This window comes from Cervus elaphus, chromosome 23, assembly GCF_910594005.1.
Source record: "Cervus elaphus chromosome 23, mCerEla1.1, whole genome shotgun sequence".
NCBI lineage: Eukaryota > Metazoa > Chordata > Mammalia > Artiodactyla > Cervidae > Cervus > Cervus elaphus.
The window spans coordinates 60,117,631-60,134,159 of record NC_057837.1 but is presented as its reverse complement, the minus strand read 5'-3'; the positions used below and the strand labels follow the sequence as shown (position 1 = coordinate 60,134,159).

The window sequence follows — 16,529 nt, the reverse complement described above, 5'->3', positions numbered from 1 at the left end:
TCACATGCCGTATCCTAAAACATAGGACAACATGAGGAACAAATTTGAAATATTGAGAGGAAGACTTAGAAAAGCTGATACAAGAAGAAATGAAAATCCTGAATATCCAGCCATTTCCATTTCAATCAGTATAACTGGCTATCAGTTTTCAACCTCCTTTCCATCCTAATGTTTTCCTACTGCATAGCTTAATATTTCTATAACACTTTTTATTTATCACTGTGCCTAAGCCATGCTGAATGTTTCATGAATATTTGATGAACTGATATTAAGACAGTGACAGACAATATATTGGCAAAGATCAAACCTGTTTGCATATGGATCTGCTCCTCTTCAACACTGAGACAAGTAGTTTGGCTGTATAGTGGATATTTGATCTGTAGCTGATTTTACAGTTGCTCTTCGGTTTTACATGTAAATTTTATCACACACATCACTAACAGAGGTAAAACAGTCATACTATCACTTCCCAATGAGATGTGAATTTAGTCAAAATGTGTGGGAGATGTTTCTTTAGAGCCATGAGCTTTTATGAGGCCATGTAATTTACCCATGTGATGAGCATCCTTGATAGAACTACAGAAACAATATAGTACTCTGTTACTGAAAAACATGAACCTTGGATTTATAAGGTCTCAGAAGGTGGTAGAAAGAACAGGAACACTTGAGCCATTAAGACCAAATATGGCTCTGGGACTGTCATTTAACCTATCTGATTTCACTGAGAAAACTGCAGGATATAAAGAGTAACAGTCTCTCCCTCTCCCTCCTTTACTATCATGGAGGTAGGTTACCTAAGAGACAACCATACTTCCTGCAGATGATCAATAAGCAATAAAAAATAGGGTGGGTTGTCCTAGACTTACCAACAACAGATAATAGGTTGGAAACAGGACAGCAAACATTATCTATCCAGCTTCCAAATCTAAAGAAATGTGAATGCCTATACCTATACTGTTTCTTGGGATTTAAAATGTTTTGAACATAACAAGCCCAGTGAAAGTGAAAGTCACTCAGTCGTGTCCAACTCTTTGCAACCGCATGGGCTGTAGCCTGCCAAGCTCCTGTCCATGGAATTCTCCAGGCAAGGATACTGGAGTGGGTAGCCATTCCCTTCTCCAGGGGATCTTCCCAACCCAGGGATGGAAACCAGGTCTGCTGCACTGCAGGCGAATTCTTTACCAGCTGGGCCACCAGGGAAGCCCAAGACCTACGTAATACCTTTCCCATGTTACAGTAGGTGAATCCGAACAACTTTTACAATGTCACAGAGGGCAAGTGATTTTAAGATATTCTGTCTAGATTCAAAACCTATTCATTCTGCTTTACAGCAAACATATATACCCTGTTTAGCTCATGCAGTCTCTTTTCTTCCAGTTTTCAAAGCTGAGAGAAAATCCACACAACATCACATCCATCATTTTAAAGTGTACAATTCAGTGGTTTTTCTAATGTTTTTAACATGCAACCGTCACTACCATATGATTACCTTCACCTCCAAAGAAAACAAACATCCCATAGTAGTCACTCCTAATAACTCCCCACCCCCCCACCCCACGTCTTAACAACTATTCATCTGCTTTCTGCCTCTAGAGATTTGCCTATTCTGGACATTTCATAAAAGCTGAATCACACAATACATAACCCTATGTGTCTGGCTTCTTTCATTTAGCATGTTTTCAAGGCTCATTCATGATGTAGCTTTACAATAGTTCATCCCTTTTTACAGCTGAATCCACTGTAAGGATATACCACATTGTGTTCATCCATACATCAGTTGATGGACATTTGTTTTCACTTTATGGCCACTATGACTAATGCTGCTATGAACATTCCTAGGCAATTCCTATGAAAATTCCTATGCAAATTTCCCACAGTGTTTTTAAAGTGAATCAGCTATTAAGTTGAATTATGTGTTAAAGATTTTCGTGATAAATAATTAGTATTTTTAAGTGTAACTTGGTTGCCAACACTAAAAACCAAATTAATGTTCAGTTTGTTATAAGAAGAAATGAGAAAAGGTAGGTAGGTCTGTCTTTTTGGTAACAATGATTATGCATTCCTGCATTGACCACATCACTTTGGATCTGCTGACTGTGATTATCCAGTCAAAGATGCCACAGGTAAACCTGAACAATTCTACACATTTATCTTACTGGCCTGACTCCTGCAGGTATTTCAGTTAGCAATCCCTGACCTACATTAAACATATAATTTTATAAGTATAATAAATAAATTTAAAACTATTTTAAAAAGATAACTAGGGAAAAATACAGGCAAAGAAAATATTCAGCATAATCAGATGCAACAGTAATAAGCCCATTTAAGCTCTCAATTTAAGACCATTTGCTTCTTGATTTAGTTTCCGTTATTAGTTCAATTAGAGCTTAAAAAACAAAAATCATGGGGTAGTTCGCAGTATGCTTTCGGCCAATTAGGAAATACAGAACTGACTAGATTCATAGAAAATTTTCAATGATCAAGACCCTCCTTCCTCTGTACTCCAACAGCATACTTAGCTTACCTCTTCCATTTAGCACTGTCACTGTACTGTTTCACACATCTGTCGCCCTAGCTAAACAAAGCTTCAAAGGCAGAGAATATTGCCTTTGCAGTCTCAGGAGTCTATCACAGAAGCTGACATACAGAATACCATGCAGAAATATTTGTTGGATACTGTGACACCTAAGGAATAAAAAACAAAGCAAGAGGTATAATTCTCCCAGACCACAGACAATACTATGTATGTATATGTGTATGTATGTGTTAGTTGCTCAGTCGTGTCCAACTCTTTGTGACCTCATGGACTGTAGCCTGCCTCTGTCCATTGGATTCTCCAGGCAAGAATACTGGAGTGGCTTGCCATTCCCTTCTCTAGGGGATCTTCCCAATCCAGAGACTGAACTCAGGTCTCCTGCTTTGCAGGCAGATTCTTTGCAGTCTGAGCCATGAGGGAAGCAGATAAAACTACAATAATCCAAACAGTGTGGTATTGATACAAAACCAGACATATGGATCAATGTAACAGAACAGAGCCCAGAGATAAAGCCACACACCTACAGCCAATTAATCCTTGACAAAGCTGGCAAGAATATAAAATGGAAAAAAGACAGTCTCTTCAGCAAATGGTGCTGGGAAAGTAAATCAATGAAGTTAGGCCACACCCTCACACTATGCACAAAAATAAATTCAAAACGCTTTATAGACTTAAGCATAAGACACAACACTATAAAACTCCTATAAGAAAATAAAAAGGCAAAATATACTCTGACATGAATTGTACCAGTATTTTCTTAGGTCAGTCTCCCAAGGCAAAAGAAATAAAAACAAAAATGGGATTTAATCAAACGTATGACTTTGCATAGCAAAGGAAAACAACAACAAAAGAAACTGAAAAACCAAAACCAAAACCATGAAAAGACAATTCAGGGAATGGGAGAAAATATTTGCAAATGATGCAAACCGATATGGGCTTAATCTCCAAAATATACAAACAGTTCATACAACTCAACAACAGCAAAACAAACAGACCTTACATTACATTTGTAAAGATTATCCCCAATAGCATGAGTTTTGTGATGAAACCTCAGGATGCATCAGACATTTCTCCAAAGAAGACATACAAATGGCTAGTGCGTGTGTGCATGCTAAATCGCTTTAGTTGTGTCTGACTCTTTGTGACCCTATGGAATGTAACCAGCCAGGCTCCTCTGTCCATGGGATTCTCCAGAAAAGAATACTGGAGTGGGTTGCCATGCCCTCCTCCAAGGAATTTTCTCAATCCAGGGATCGCACTTACATCTCTATGTCTCCTGCATTAGCAGATGGGTTCTTTACCACTAGTATCATCTGGGAAGCCCTACAGATGGCCAGTAGATACACGAAAAGATGCTCAACATCACTAATTACTAGAGAAATGCAAATCAAAACTACAAGGTACCATCTCACACTGGTTAGAATGGCCATCATTAAAAAGTCTACAAATAACAAATGCTGGAGAGGGTGTGAAGAAAAGGGAACCCTCCTACCCTAAAGGTGGAAACGTAAATGATACCACCATTATGGCAAACAGTATGGAGGTTTCTCAGAAAACTAAAAATAGAATGATCTAGCAATCCTACTCCTCGGCATATACCTGGACAAAACTATAATTCAAAAAGATATATGCAACCCTATATTCATAGCAGCACTATTCACAATAGCCAAAACATGGAAACAGACTAAATGTTGATCAAGATGTAACACATATATATATACAATAGAATACTATTCAGCCATAAAAATGACATATGCAGCCACATGGATGCAAGATTATTAAAACTAAGTGAAGTAAGTCAGAAAGACAAATATCGTATGACCATCAGTTATATGTGGAATCCAAAATATAGCACAAATGAACCTATCTACAAAACAGAGAAAGACTCATAGACACAGAGATCGGACTTCTGGTTGCCAAGGAGGAGGGGGGGAAGGAAGAAGTTGGGAATCTCAGGTTGGTAGATGCAACCTACAACATTGAGAATGGATAAACAAGATCCCACTGTATAGCACAAGCAACCATATCCAATCTCCTGGGATAAACCATAATGGAAAAGAATATTAAAAAAAAAGAATGCACATGTATGTAAAACTGAGTCACTGCTGTGCTGCAGAGCTTGGCACAACACTGTAAACTAACTATACTTCAGTTAAAAAATACTGTGAAAAATAATAAAGCATACAAATATTACTGTATTAATAATAAAATGGGGAACTGTTATTTGGACTAAACAAATTTCAAACTGGAGTTCATCAATGAGACTGGAGGTCCATGAATTCCCTAAAGTAATACAAAGTAGTGTGTACAGTACATTTTTTGAAATAAAGTTCTGTAGCTTTCACTACAGGCTCAGAAAAATCTGTAAACTCCAGCAGAATTAAGAATTGTTAAGTTAGACAAAAGGAGATATTTTAACACTACAAAATATCAATTTTTAAAAGTTAACTTGATGGGAATTCCCTGGTGGTCCAGTGGTTAGGACCCCATGCTTCCACTGCAGAGGGCACAGGTCTGATCCCTGGTTGGGGAGAGGCTGCAGGCTGCACAGCATGGTCAAAAAAGGGGGAGGGGGGAAGCTAACTTCATAATTTACATAAATATTAAACAATTAAAATTTTAAGTTAAGTATATCCCATTCTTTCGGAAAGGAAGAGGGGAAGACAATATATCCTAGATTTCAATTTATGTTAAAGCAGGAGACCCATGGCTCACGAATGATTAACAAAGTGTCAGCTCCCAGAAAAGATACAGTGGCATTCAGAGTCAGATGAGGACACCAATTTTATACAAGGTAACTTGTTTTGCTTCACATTATTGCTTAAAAAAATAAGAACTCAAATTTCTTCACAAGTGCCCAAACTCTAATCCTTTAGTCTCACATTTTAAAGTATACCCCCTGAATTATATGTGGAAAGGGAACTGCTTGAGGATCAGAAAGATACACTTTAAAATGGTCTTTTCTAAACTTAAATCAAGACTATTTTCAGATCAGCATCCCCTCAACCTTAAAACTGTTAAGATACTCAATTACTGAACTTTCTCAACTAGCGCTTACATGTAGCCTTTTAAAAACTCAAAACACAAAGAGATAATAGTATTTTTAATAATGGATAAATGATCAAGACTTTTGGGCTTAAGGTTACTGGTTTGGAGGCCCTGTACTCTGCCCAAATGGCCTGAAGGCTGAGGGGACCAGAATCTCAGCATATCTGTAACCCTCCCTGACATAGTCCATTGGCTGAAAAATTCTGATTTAACTAAAGAGATCATAAGCTGAATTGTCAAAATCCATGCAGTAGGCTGAGAAAACTATTTTCATAGTGCTCCTTTAAGAGACACACAATTTATCTTTCACAGCTTTCAAGTACAAGTACTACCATTTCTTCTGGGAGGTCATCCATTCAGAGATCACTGGCACAACAAACCCAAAACAATAAATACAACCTAAATCTCCTAACCCTATAGCTTGAAAGAATAAGCCAAAAGAAAACAGGTTAATGGTGGAAATAAAATGAAGATTAGATGAAGCGATCTTCTTTCCTCTATTTTAAAATGATTCTCCCTCATCTATCAAACTAATGCCATAATCAATGGTGTTTTTTCAATTGGGGAAAAATACAGAGGTCAAAAGTTAACAATTTAGCTCCTTGACAGTTCACAATACCCACTCCAACCCTCAAATTCCAAGATCCCAAGTAAACACTGAAAAGGAAGAAAACTACCTGGTTCAAAGCTAACAGTATAAGTTTTTTTAATCCTGTTAAGGGTCTGAATTTGGAATATAAATTTCACAATGACACCTGATATAATCCTAACAAGGGCTTCCCTGATAGCTCAGTTGGTAAAGAATCCGCCTGCAATGCAGGAGACCCCGGTTTGATTCCTGGGTCGGGAAGACCCACTGGAGAAGAGATAGGCTACCCACGCCAGTATTCTTGGGCTTTCCTGTGGCTCAGCTGGTAAAGAATCTGCCTGCAATGTGGGAGACCTGGCTTTGATCCCTGGGTTGGGAAGATCTCCTGGGGAAGGGAAAGGCTACCCACTCCAGTATTCTGGCCTGGAGAATCCCATGGGTAGAGGAATCTGGTGGGCTACAGTCCATAAGATCGCAGAATCGGACATGACTGAGCGACTAACACTAAACTACTCTAGTACATACAAATATTTCTGAATCATTTTGCTGTATACCTGAAACATTATAAATCAACTACATTTTAATAATACCAAAATCAAACATCCCCAAGCAGTCTGATCTGAATTAACACAGTTCTACCTCAAACACTTGACATAAGTTTGAAGTACAATACTGTTTCCAATAATATAAAATACAATAAATGGTGGGCAAAGAAGCTACCACCTGTGTCTTTTTACCAGGCAACACAGTGAAATAAAGTCACAATCTGCTACTCTATTCCACTTGCTACCACCCTCCGGAACCAAGATTCGTTGGGACCTAGAGTAATCTAAAGTATAGCCCATATATGTAATATATCACACCATATGTAATATATCATATAGTTATAAGTAATAACTATCATTTGAATGTCTCTTGTAAGCCAGAGATGGTATTAGATGCAGATTCCCATTTTAGAAATAAACATGGATTCAGAGGATAAATAACCTGCCAAATATCACAGGACTACTAAGTAACTGAGGCCAGGTTTGAACCCAAGTCAAATCTTATGTTTCAAAGCCTAAATAGGGATTATTTTTACTAGTTTAACACTATTTCCCCAATTCTGCACACTGATTCAACAACAACCTATCATTTGTAATACTACAATGAAATGGATTTCTTTAAATTTGGAGGCAAGGGGAGGGGTGAGAGATTTGACTTTCAACAATCTGGAGTCTTCCTTATTCTCTTACCTGAATGGGCTGGCCACAATGTCACAGTGGTATACAGAATCAGATTTGGAAAGATGGGACAACTCCCAAGGCAGATGGCTATTTGTATTCATTCTATACAGAGTCAAAAATATACAGAGGACTGTAAGTACTGATGAAGACAGGTTTCTGCTATGCCTAAGGGTGTGTGTGTATGATTTAAGAATACAGAGCAAAGAAAGCAAGTTAGTGGATTACCTGAGTGAGCAAGACACAGAAAAGATGTTAATGCAGGAAAAAGTTCTCCTCCAAACATATCCCTAACACACAATACACAAGTTAATTCCCAAACTGTGATCAAAGAACCATCAGGAATAAGATCTCTGATCTCAGGTTCACAAGTCCATAGGTGAGCAAACTTTGAACTTTCCCCAAGTCTGAGATGGAGTCACTTTTCTATCTAGAAGCAGCAGAACCCTAGATTCACCAAGACTAGATAACAACCTGACCATGTTCACTGTAGATGAGTAACTGAGGCAATCTACACTGGGCATGAGCTACATACTGACCCACCCCTAAGCAGCAATTCAGTACCTCACCCATCCCACAGGCCACATCAGAAACAGGAAGTACAGGTCAAAAGGCCTCACTGAAAAATAAGAACTCCTGGCAGCGGAAAATGGCAATGAACATATAGTTTTCATTGACAGGGAAGGAAAAAGTACCTGGCATTTTATAAATTATCTCCTTTAATTTTCAGTTGTGAAGTCAAAGTCGCTCAGTTGTGTCCGACTCTTTGCGACCCGAATTCTCCAGGCCAGAATACTGGAGTGAGTGGGTGGCCATTCCCTTCTCCAGGGGATCTTCCCAACCCAGGGATCGAACCCAGGTCTCCCACATTGCAGGCAGACTCTTTACCAGCTTGAGCCACAGGGAAGCCAAGAATATTGGAGTGGATAGCCCAACCTTTCTTCAGCGGATCTTCCTGACCCAGGAATCAAACCAGGGTCTCCTGCATTGCAGGCAGATTCTTTACCAACTGAGCTATGATAACTAGCTGGTGCTTTACTCATTAATCCTCACAAGAATATTCAGAGGTAAGTACTGACGCCCATTTTATAGATGAAGGAACAGAAGGCTAATAAATAAGTTGCCCAAGGTAGTTGTTATCCCAATTGCAGAGATGACAAAATCCAGGCTTAAGAGTTAAGTAAACTTGGTTACTAAACCCAAACTTGGTCTCATTCCAAAGCTGACGCTTTTCCCAACTATCCTGCTGCCTCCCTCCCTTAGTTCCCCCAGTAATCTTTTTTTTTCTCTTTCTTTTTTATTGAAGGACAATTGTTTTACAGAATTTTGTTGTTTTCTGTCAAACCTCAACATGAATCAGAAACGGGTATACATATATCCCCTCACTCCTGAACCTCTCTCCCCATCCCACCCCTCCAGGTTGACACAGATCCCGTTGAGTTTCCTGAGCCATACAGCAAATTCCCGTTGGCCATCTATTTTACATATGATAATGTAAGTTCCCATGTTACTCTTTCCATACATCTCACCCTCCCCTCCCCTCTCCCCATGTCCATAAGTTTATTCTCTATGTCTGTTTCTCCACTGCTGCCCTGTAAATAAATTCTTCAGTACCATTTTTCTAGACTCCATATATGTGCATTAGAATACGATACTTATCTTTCTCTGACTCACTTCACCCTGTATAATAGGTTCTAGGTTCATCCACCTCATCAGAACTGACTCAAATGGTGTTCCTTTTTATGGCTGAGCCCCAGTAATCTTGGTTAAAGAATTTCATTAAGAATCAAAAATCCTGAATCCATTGCCCACCAAATTTCTGCAGCTGTTTCAGAAACTATACCTAAGATACAAAGCCAGTAAGAGTTTTCACAAGAAAACACTCCAGAAAGCTGCTGCTATGGCTTCTCTGCCTTTTGGCTAAGATCAAGTGCAGAAAGCTGCCAAGTTACAGAATGACACATACATTATGACAAAATGACACTCAATTTTAACTTTGAGGTCAAGGACCATCTAGAGATCAGGTAAGCACAGCACCTACCTGAAATACACCAGGCACTCACGGCTTGTTGAAAGAATTAACATCATTTGACTGGTTATAAATCCAATAAGGTCAAATGGCTATTTTGTACTTTCTGATATGACATGATTAAATTTTTAGGAAAATAATTTATCCATTCATTTTAACATGGTTGCTTTCTTAAAAATTATAGAACATTAATGAGAGAGCTAAATTGAGAAATGCCCACTAGGGCATTAGTCATAACTTCAGAAAAATTTCCAAGTGTTCACTTTTCCAAACAGATTAAAATGTTTCAGCTAATAAAAATCTGTCAGAAAAATCCACAAGACCAGAAAGTATGAAAAGAAAAAAGTGGCCAATATAAAGGCATTTAAGACATGACACATATTAAATTATAAAACATTATTCTAAGTATACCCTGGTATTTAACCCTAAAATCCTCACTTCAGATAACACATATTTTCTATGCAAGAAAACACTATCATCACTAATGTAATAAAAGCTTGCCCACCATAGTAACTGTTGCTAAGTACATTTCTTATGTCTAAGGCTGAAAGACACACTTTGTAGAAACCAGTGAAAAGTCACTCTTAGTATGACACTATTAATTCTTTCACCTTAAACTTTAAAAAGATAATACTTGATTTCTATAATTGAAGGAGAAAAAAGTTTGGTCAACAAGTAGGTCAGCTGAACTCTACCTTGGAGAAACTACCAATTGCCTATAACCCAATGTAAATATTTGTTACAATGGACAGCAGTTCCTTTTTCTTAATAATTCTAGAGGAATTTCTTCCTTTGAAAAGCTAGATGGCTTAGCTCTCTCTCTCTATTCAGGAACAACTAAATGATACAGTACCATTTTAAATTATCCATTTTAGGAGTTCAAAGAAATGTAGATGTATGAAGACACTAACATTCTTGTGAAACAAACTTGGTCCAGGTCACCCAAAGAATTAATTGTGACAGACCAAGGATCAAATCCAGTTTCTCATTACCTTAAAAGAGTAAGTCCTTACCTAATCCAATGCCAAATCACGTAATTCTGTTTCTGAACTTGTACAAATTGTGCTGTAATATTTATGCAAAAGATACCAAACAGCTGTCAAAACAATTATCATAAACGTAACAGTTAACATCTTTTGGGCACTTACTGTGTTAGGTGCTATGCTAAATGTGTTATATGTGTTATCTCAATCAATCCTCACAATGACCCCATGAGGAAAATGAGGCATAGAGAGATAACCTATGTAAGGTAAAATATAGAAAAAGGACAGGATCGAGGTACACAGAGAATATATTCTTAAAGCCACGAATCCCCACTGCCTGGACCAGGATTCTAGGCCAGCTGTAGGACTGAGATACTTGGTTTAGTCACTTAACCTTCAGGTGGCCCAATTTCCTTTACTCTAAACCTAAAAGTCAAACAGATAATCACAAAAGTCCTTCATATCCTGAAATGCTCTAATTTTGTAATCATCTTTCTATTCAGGTAACTCAAAGACAAACTGTCTTATTTCCTCCATGCTCTGAAGTTCCCTTCACTAAAGTTGAGAGTCCACATCTTATGTATCTAATCAGTAACATAGTGATAAACAACAACAAAAAGGCCTTTCTTAAAAGTCAGAAGTCTTTTCTGCAATTATGATTCCAAAATCGTCTTCTTTTTTTAAACTGTATTGGCTCTTCTAGAAATTAATAGTTGCTCTATGGTGCTACAATAGTTTCAGGTGCACAACGAAGTGATTTAGTTACACACATATACCCAAATCTTATTTATGGCTGCTATGGGTCTTCATTGCTGTGCATGGGCTTTCTCTAGTAGACATGAGCGTAGGCTATTCACTGCAGTCCCTTTTCTTGCCGGGGAGCACAGGGTCTAGGTGCACTTACTTCGGTAGTTGCAGCATGCTGTGGGCTCAGCAGTCATGGTGCATAGACTTAGTTGCTCTGTGGTATGTGGAATCTTTCCAGACCAGGGATCGAGCCCGTGTCCCCTTTACTGGCAGGCATATTCCTATACACTGTACTACCAGGCAAGTCCCCAAATCTTATTCTTAACCTCAAGTGACCAATGACAATGACTGGACTTCCCTGGTGGTCCAATGGTTGAGAACCTGCCTGCCAATGTAGGGGACATGGGTTTGATCCCTGGTCCGGGAAGATTCCACATGCTGTGGGGCAACTGAGCCCGTCCTCTGCTACAGGAGAAGTCACCGCAATGAGAAGCCTGTGTACGGCAACTAGAGAAAGTCCATGCAGCAACAAAAATCCAGCTCAGCCAAAAAAAAAAAAAGGGGGGGTGGGGTGGGCAATGACAGGGAGAAAGACCTTATAACAATTTTGGTTTGGGGTGGGAAGTCTGAAAGAAGAGACTACTGTATATAGGTGGTTATCAATTCCTAAAAAATAATCACCCATTTTCAGCTCTTCTAAAAAAACAGGAAGTCTTGTCAAATAAAGGAAAGATTTATCAGGAAGGATTGTCAAATAAACTCAATGCTTTATTCCGCTAATAAAGATGAAGGAATTATCCAGGATGCTTATTATAGGCATGGAAGAATCATCAATTTATAGAAATTCTACCAAAATGGCCTAGAACTTTAGAATCTATGTTTTACCAAGCTGTTCATCTAGCCCCTTCAAACTTCATCTAATGACACATGCTTACACATCTAGGAAGAAGCCTAGGTTCCACTTAACACCATTATTCTGTGAGGTCTTCCAGGACCAAATACCCACTTTACAGAATAATCTCTGCTGTCTTTGTTCTCTAGAAAATAATCCCTGAACGATTCTAAAATAAAGTAAGCAAAACCCCGCTAGTTAGTTTTCTTTTTAAAATTTTCTAATTAGTTTCCTATTGTCGCTGGAACAAACTACCACAAACATAAAACACAATTTATTATCTCACAGCTTCTATAGGCCAGAAGTGACGTAGGGTGGCTGGATTCTCTATTTAGGGTCATGCAAGGCCAAAAATCATGGTGTCTGTAGGGCTATGTTCCTTGGTGGAAATTCTGAGGTGGGGAATCTGCTTTTAAGCTCATTCAGACTGTTGGCTGAAAGAGGTTCCTTGTGGGCACAGGACTAAGGTCCCTATTTCCTTGTTGGTTGTCAGCTGGTGCTGATAGCATTCCTTCTTGTGCTTACCATGTGGTCCCCTCCAGGAATGGCAGGCTGAGTCCCTCTCATGCTTCAAATCTAACTCTAGCTAGATAAAGCTGTCTGCTTTCATGTGAACAGACTGGACCTACCTACCCAGAAAATCCAGGATAACCATTCTATGTTAGAATTCTTAAACCACAGTTATATCTGAAAAGTCCCTTTGCCACAAAACAGTAACAAACTCAGATTCCAGAGGATCTTTGGAAGAGTCCACCCTCATGGCCTCCAAAGACTCATACCTCTCCCAAATGCAAAAACCATCCAATTCATCATAAGGTCTCATTTCACTAAACATCAACTCTAAGTCCAAAAATCTCATCTAAAGTTCGTCGATTTAAAACTCCCAGATCTCACCATCTAAAGCAGGTGTGGATGAAGCTCTGGGTATAATACATTAAGTGCAACCCCCTGGAGCACAATTTCTTAAAAAACACCAAAAAAGACAACTAGTTATCTGCTCCCAATCTGTAATGGTGAGATAGGCATAAGGCAATAGTCAAAAACATTCCAGTTCAAACAGGGAATATAACTATAAAAGAAAGCAGGCAAAATATAAGGGAAAGTGGATCCATCGGTCCAAAGCAGTTTCAAAATGTGGGCAAACTCCATTACATTTCAAAGCCAGGGAAATCTCTTCTGTAACCTTCAGTTCCACCTCTTTGGGCTCTTGGTTCCACCCTCTAAGTCACCCTTTTTTAAAAGAAAAGAAACACACTCATATCTCTAGTTTTACCAGCCTGCTTCTTACTAGTAAAAAAATCTGGGGGAGAGGAAGGGTTGAGAGCTCCCTTTAATTTCATACTCATGTTTTTCAATCAAGCGGACATTGTTTCTGCTAGTATAAGATGCTCAAGAACTTAGAGGGCTTCACGTGAATTTCACAGGAGTTCACCGTTAAACCCACATCTACAAATAAACCAATACTTCACTTGGAAATCTCCTCAGCTAAACATCCAAGTTCATCAGTTGTAAGTTTTCTTTTCCACATGACCTCAGGACACAATTCTAAGTTTATTTGCCACTATGTAAAAAGATCTTTTCTCCAGTTTCCAATGTATACCTCACTTCCACTTGAGTCTTCACTACTTCTACTAACAATCTGTTTCTAGGCCTTTTCTATCTCATGCTCCTCTTCAAAAAACTGTTGGCCTCTTCTACTGCCACTTCCACGTTTTTAGGTAATACTACCCCATTTCTGGCACAAAAATTTATACTAGTGTTCTACTGCTGCCGTAACAAAACCACACACATAGTGGCTTAAACCAACAGAAATTTATTGTCTCGTAGTTTCTGTAGGTCAGAAGTTAGGTGGGCTTGGGTAGGTCTTCTGCTCAAGGTTTCACAAGGTCAAAATCAAGGTGTTATCCTTGCTGGAAACTGGGGAAGAATCCACTCTCAAGCTCATTCAGGTTGTTGGCCAACTTCAGTTCCTCATGGTTGGAGGACTGTGGTCTCCATTTCCTTCTTGGCTGTCAGCCGGGGCTCGTCTTTGTTACTAGAGGCTCCCTGCATTCCTTCCTCATGCTTTCCATGTGGCCCCCTCTAGCAACAGCAAATGGAGTCCCTCTCACGATTCAATTCTCTCTGATTTCCTCTTCTGCCCCATCGCTCTTGACTCCCAGCTGGAGAAAGTTCTCTGCTTTTAAGGGCGCATGTGATTAGATTGGGCCTACCCACAAAATCCAGGATAATCTCCCTGTTGTAAGATGTTTAACCCTAATAGCATCTGCAAAGGCCTTTTACCATGTAACATATTTACAGATCTGGGAATTAAGAGTTTGGACGTCTTGAGGGTGGTGGTGGTGGTCACTCTGCCTACTACAACTCCAAACCCTAAAGTAAAGCTTTAAACTCAGTCCCCAAAGAAAATTTCTTTCTCCAAGAGTGTGTGAATTAAAGGTGTATGTTCAGAGACAGAGACAACAATAAAACCAAGGACTCACCCTGGAAGAGACTGGCTAAGCAAAAGAGATTAAAAATACATTTATTTCATCCCTAAACAGTTTTGCAATTAACACACTAGGTAGAAACTCACCCTTTGTTCTCCCTTAAATGTGTGCTTCTCTTCTCTACTGTATCCCATATAAAATGATATAACTAGACATATTTGGGTTTTGCTTTTTAAAAAAAGTTACCTCAGGGTGACCTAATTTTGTTATCAGTTGATAAACTGATCTAAGCAAACTTGAAATATTTTCATTCTTTCTTCAAGTCACACACCCTCCTCCAACAGCAAATGAAAGTCAAATATTTCAAAGTCACAGAAGGACAAACCTGTCTAGGTGAACTTTAAAAAAAAACACGAGGGAGAACTAGCACTAGTCCTGGTCTTTCAGCTCAAGGTCCACCAAGACAATTAAGCCAAATGATTTAGAACAAAACACTACAACGACTACAAATATAATATTCTGAAGCCTTGCCTACTGTCAGATTATTGACCATACGTATACTTTACCTAGATTGGCGGAACCCCAAATATACCAAGTAGGCCCTTTAAGAAAAGCGACACGTAAGGTCTATCGAGCACTTACAACCTGCCAGGCACTGTAGTAAGCACTTGACACAAATTATCTTATTCACTCACCACAAACTTATCCTCTAAGAAATATTTTCATCCCATTTTACAGACAGAAAAACAGATTTACAGAAGTTCGGTCACACAGGGAAACAGCAGTGGCACTTCTAACTGGGAATCCAGAGATGTACTGCCACTTCTTAGATGGAATGGACTCTTCCAACTCTTAGAAAAAAATCTTCCCTTTCATTTCCTCTCCACACGCCCACTTCTCATAGAATTCAGCAGTTGAAAAGGTAATCAGGCCTCCCCAATTAATTTGCCACCTCCCTGCCAGAACTCTTTCCTTCTCACAACAGCAATAGCCAAGAAGCAACTTCTCCCGACCTCGACTTCGCTTCCCAAAAACAAACTACATAAGCTCCACCAATCACCTGCCAAGGCAAGAAATGTTCCAACGCTGCAAAAGCAAAAACACAACCACCGAAAAACAAAAATAAAAGTCCTACTCTTCAAAAGGTCACAAACTAACATATAAACTCAGCCAATCTTTCATTCTGTGTACCTCTCCTCTTCCACCCAAGGTCCCAACTAACCCTTAACTCCAACTCCACCCGTTCTGTCCCACTTCTAGGTTCCCTTCCTCTGTATCCTCAATGACCTCGCCCCGGGTCGCCTCCACCTTGCACCCCAGTGTGCAGGTGGGAAGCCCTGCCTCGCCCAGAGGGACCTTAGGAGGCCTCCACTCCAGTAGCTCTGCTCCACAGGAAGGTCCACCCCAGCCTACACTGAGGGTATCACTCCTCTAGTCACCCTCCCCTAGCATCCCCCCCTGCGGCCCCACCCCTCAAGCTCCCTTCCCCCTCTGGCGACCCCCTTCTCCAAGTTGCCCCCTAGTCCCCGCCCCAGTCCAACCCTCTCCCCGGTCATAAGCTGGACTCGAGAGCCAGCTCCCATCCTCACATCAGCCTCTGCCCCCAAAGCCTCCCTCCCCGCCCTGGGGAGTGGCCCCAGGCCTCTCCGATGAGCTGCAGGGGCCTCGGCTGGTGAGTGTGGCGGGGGGGGGGGGGGGGGGGGGGCAGGGGAAGACGAAGGGCCGCTCGGGAGTCTGCTGGAGGCGTGAGAGGCAGCCGCGCCCTGCTGCCCGCCTGGGCCCACCCGCACCCCCCAACGACCTCGCCTGGCAGCTCCCACAGTACCTGGGGTGGAAGCGGCAGCGGCGGCGGCCGCTCTCCCCTCTCCTCACACAGACAATATGGCGGCGGCGGAGGAGGAGACACACGGCTCGGCCGCCAGCCGCAGGGACCAGAGCGAGGCTGCAGCCGTCGCTGCCGGAAGCGGAAACCCCCCTCCGACCGGGAGGCGGGGAGGGACCGCTTCCGACTCCTCCCCCAGCGGAGTCTCGCAGAGTGCGGCCATGCTGGGAT

At 40.5% G+C, this 16,529-nt stretch overlaps 1 protein-coding gene across 2 annotated transcripts in view; it reads right to left on the bottom strand.

Annotated features, from left to right (window-relative positions):
* The window catches only part of CSNK2A1 (casein kinase 2 alpha 1), a 55,537-nt gene extending 39,090 nt beyond the window's left edge, over positions 1 to 16,447 (bottom strand). Inside the window, exon 1 of one of the 2 annotated variants that reach the window (XM_043882911.1) lies at positions 16,302 to 16,447. The gene's annotated coding sequence lies outside the window, so the exon portion shown is untranslated. Of the gene's footprint in view, positions 1 to 2,524; positions 2,548 to 16,301 lie in introns of those variants that run through there. The other variant, XM_043882913.1, reaches the window with a different exon arrangement.
* Between the last annotated feature and the right edge of the window lie 82 nt (positions 16,448 to 16,529).